The 4571-nt window shown below is 38.7% G+C and overlaps 1 long non-coding RNA gene across 1 annotated transcript; it reads right to left on the bottom strand.

Annotated features, from left to right (window-relative positions):
* Positions 1-1995: 1995 nt before the first annotated feature.
* LOC113961559 lies at positions 1996-3699 on the bottom strand. The gene is made up of 3 exons (XR_003532345.1): positions 3489-3699; positions 2428-2610; positions 1996-2084 (listed from the first exon to the last, which is right to left on the bottom strand). It is a non-coding gene; the product is annotated as an uncharacterized LOC113961559 (long non-coding RNA).
* Positions 3700-4571: the final 872 nt, after the last annotated feature.

Genomic DNA, 4571 nt, shown 5'->3' with positions numbered 1-4571 from the left:
AAGCATCTGGACTGAAAATTCTCCTTGTACTTAAAGCAGGTGCAGATGCTGAGTGCCCTGGAGTGCAAACTGCTAAGAGTGCACAATTAAGAACTTCTGCACTGTCTGAAATTGGTAGTTGTGTCAATCCAGCAGAACTGGAGACACTTTCAGATTGCAATTCGTCGTGCTCATTAACCCACCTCTTGACATTATGAAATGTTTTATCAACGTTTTTTATTTCTGAAGTACTCTTTTTAACTTTTATTGCAGCAGAGGTTTCTGAAGAGATTTTCAATTTACCCCAAAGACTCCTCTGAAAAAGAACCATAAATAAAAGTCAGCGTGCTGACTTCCTAAATACTTCTGTGTAAAAGAGAACATTACTAGCATATTTATTCAAAGTTTAAAAATACTATAAAAAGAATACTTAATACAATATGTTATTTCCAGGCTTGAAAACAGTCTATTTGGTCAGGTGTTAGTTTTATTCTCTAAGCTGTAATGCATCAGCACCTACTTTCCCATTCAGTGAAAAAACCCTGAGAACTGTGGGCATTTCCACAGACAGCATTATTTAACAATTTTTAATTCTCCTTCGCTGAATTTTCTAGTAATAAAAACAATATCTGTGTCAGCTATGCCAAAGTCACAGAATTAAGACACCATAAACTCACCTTTTTCTTTGGGGGCTGCTCAGCAGCACCGAGGAGCACAGCTTGGTGTTTTACAGTGCCATTAACAACAAAAGTTCCCAGCTCTCTGACTTTTCCTTCTTCTAATGGTGTCCATGGCACAGAAACAAAGATTCTTTGTCCTGACTATCAGAGAAAAAGAAATGTTCAATCCCTGGCATTTAGGGACACTTCCATGACATCAAAGATCAAGTAATCAAAGGAGGAGCAGTCTATAGAAGTAACATCTATTTGACAACGTGAAATGATACGCAACTGTTCAACGTTTAAATATCAGTTTTCCCCTCTGACATGTAAATTTAAGCAATCACTATCAAAAATGTCGTATAACTAAAAGGACACGTGCCTCTTAATGAAACTACAGTGGAGAACAAGCAAGAATATGTATAAATATAACACATAGAAAGGACAAGATTGGAGTAAAGGTAAGTAGAAGAAACTACATAATTTTTTGCATATATTAAGCAAATAAGTCTTCTAGAGTAATTCTGAGAGAATTATAGTGGGACTAATAATCAGAGGTTAATTTACAAAATATTTTAAAATCCAACACTCAAAACTTGAACTGTTACAGGAATCGCCCTGATCCGTGAATTTACACCAAGACCAAAGTCAGATTCCTCAGTTATGTTCCACAGAAATGAGAACTTCAATGGAAAACAGAAATTACAATCTATACAGGGTTTGGATTAAATAAGCAGAATTTATCTATTTCTCAAATGCTTTAATTTCTTTTTTTGTTGCATTTATTCATGTAACACTTGCAAAAACCTTGGAAACCCATCCAGAACACCAAACATGCACTGATTTCACAGACAGATGGAGTTGAGACATAAAATACAGAAGAAACTCTTATGGTGGCTTTTTTATTAAAACCAGCTAAAATGGGTGCAAGGCAAACATTGTCCACATTCCTGAATTTTCTTCATATCTTCAGTCACACATGTTCACAGGCAGAGCCTTAAGGACACCCATATTTAAGTGTCATAGGATATCATACGAAGTAGTTGGATTGGATATTTTAATATTCTTAATTATCATTCTTAATATTTTAACAACTCAGTAAAATTTGCATATTATTATGTTTTAAATGGTTTTACAGATCCCTTAAAGAATTTTTTTTATACTTTCTGGTTTATCTTGTTCCTCAAGCCTTGTCCTTTAGAGGCTCCTTACCTGTGAAAGGAGACATGGGGACTTATTTTCCTCTTTCAACACACCTCGGATATGGCAGCTGTCCTCTCTTACACTGTACTTGAAATAAAGTTGTACCGGGTTCTGCTCCAAAATGCTTCTGTTTACAGTAAAATCCAACCTAATCCCCAGGGTAAAAGTAAACCTGATTTGCACAGAAGCCTTGCAGTAGCACATTATTTTTCTCCATTTCATTTTTTGACAAAGTACGTGGCTCTAAAGGAAGAGAGATGAAGACAGACGTTTCAGTAGGGGCTGTGGCAATAAGACAGAAGGTAATGGTTTTAAACTAAATTCAGCCCAGACACAAGGAAGACATTTTTACAATGAAGGTTGTAAAACACTGGATCAGCTTTGCCAGAGAGGTCGTTCCCCAGGCATGGAAACATTCAGTGTCAGGCTGGACAGGACTCTGAGCAACCTGATCCAGCTGAAGATATCCCTGCTTATTGCAGGGGGGATGGACTTTAGGGGGTGGCCTTTACAGGTCACTTCCCAAATGTTCTGAGTCTATGAATTACATCGAGAAATAGGAGCTGATTTATCTTCTCACACCCACCTACACAAACTGGTGGCAAAGTCCACTGCCCTTCAGAACAGTTGATTCTCTCAGATCCTTCCAAAAAATGACAGTCAGAGCAACTCTACTGAACTGAAGAACCACTGTCACACTGGGTCAGTGGTGGGAGAGGAAGAGCTCCATTTGCAAGAGATGGTGGAGAGTCACATTTTTCTGTAGGAGCTGGAATACCGTGAAAAACAACTGAGAAACATTCAGCATAAGAAACTAACAAAGCAGCAGCTTTACCAGAAACTGGGGGCACACAAAGGATTTCTTTTCATAGTTGTCTTTCTTGATGCCTTAAGCCCCTATTAGTTTTTTATTTTTCTAGTTTTCGTAAGCTTTCTAAGTTTTATAAGAAGTAGAAGCAGCAGCCCTCGTTCCCTTCCCCTGTAGTACAAGGAGTTTACACATTCCTCAACCCTCAACAAGAGACTAATGTTTAGTCCCATATCTGGGCCTGAACAACAGAACAGAGTCAAAAACCAGGTGACTCTGTACCTACCCCTCGTGCTCTGAGGATGATGAGAATGATGAAGAGAGGGTCTCGAAACCCCAGACTCAATTCCCAGGGGTGGGTCAGGGGGTGGACCAGAGCAAAGGCTACGGGGTGGAAACACTTGGGATTGGACAGATGGGATTATAAAATGGAACATCTCAGGCACAGCCGGCGGCGTCTTGGAACATCTGTTGCCTTGGCACAATTAAACCCTTTCCTTATCTCACCCTCAATTCACTGCTCCTGAGTTATTTTTTTTTAGCATCAACATTTTAGGCATCATTCTACAGAGCTTTCAGTCCTCTGGACTTGGAGAAGAGGTTCTCCCACCTTTCCACAGCCTTGCCCATCACAGGGATGTGTATCCTTTCCCCATGCTTGGATGTATTAAACAACAGAGTTGTCTTGTGCAAGATATCTGTGCATATCTGTGCTGCTGAAGCCTAAACATATATTCTTTACAACAGACTGTAGGCCTGCACTGCCAAAGCAAATTGTTTCTAAACAGAGCTAAGATTGATTCATTAAAAAGGAAAGCAATAAAAAATTATTGTTTTACCTTGCATAACACATTTTGGATATTTCAGTCTGCCGTGGTCACACTGTGTCCTCCCAGGAGACAGAATGGTAGTGTGGAGAAAATTATATCCCTGGTTACATTCAAACTCTATGAGATCTCCACGTAGGAAAATGAACTCTTCCTGTCTCCATTTCAACTCTATGTTGTTGCTGTCCATATCAGTTACATTAAGAGTGCATGGTTCTAGGAAATAAAAGTGTATTTGAATAAAAAAACAACCTTAAGTGATTTTTTAGCTCTGTTTTGGAGGAGCAAAGAAAGAAATCCAAGTCAATAGTTCTAAAATGTTTCTGAATCTTGCAAGAAAAAGAAAAGAACTCTTGATGCATAAAAAATACAAATCTAAAGAAACGGGCTGAAGCAGCAAAAAAAAAAAACAAACATGCAAAAGGAAGTCTAAACTGGGAACAGTAAATCACAGAAAACACATGCTTATGACAAAATTTGGATTTGACACGCATTTGTAAAGATATGGCAGCATAGGTTTACCATTGAAAAAGAAAAGAGCTTCTTTACTGTAACTGGAAAGGACTTTTTCTATGAAAATAGCCCTCCATCCAAATGAACCTGTCAGATTTGGCCGACAGGTTTGCTGAGCCCTTTCAGGAGAGTAAGACCTGATCCACAGCAAGTTTACACTGCTACCCTAAAGAAGTGATTTGACAATTCCCTGTTCTTTGCTTTTTAATTTGTTTTGTCTCCATGAAAAGAATTTAGAGATCTTCCAAAAATATTTGGGAAATCTTGTGTTCTTCTTTGGGCTTTCTCAGGTTATTCAAGGTCAATATTGCTTTGGATACTTTCTGACAGGTTTCTTAAAACTTAGTGCCAGGATCACATCAGGGAGTCCAGCTTCCCATTAGATGGTGAACCTCATTCACTTCTGAAAGCACTTCAATAAAGCCTGACAGAGGGTCACTTACAAATTTCTACCAGTTCCATGAGAATCACTGGCTGATAGAGGCCCTTATTAATGCTTTGCTGAGGAAAAGGCAAGGAGAACTCAGGGATTGGGTGGTCTGGTGACTGCACCGTAAAAATAAACTGGAATGGATCTTTTCC

The sequence above is a fragment of the Neopelma chrysocephalum genome, unplaced genomic scaffold (genome assembly GCF_003984885.1).
Source record: "Neopelma chrysocephalum unplaced genomic scaffold, ASM398488v2 Primary Assembly neopelma1_97270, whole genome shotgun sequence".
NCBI classification, from domain to species: domain Eukaryota; kingdom Metazoa; phylum Chordata; class Aves; order Passeriformes; family Pipridae; genus Neopelma; species Neopelma chrysocephalum.
This window is presented reverse-complemented; position numbering and strand designations above follow the sequence as displayed.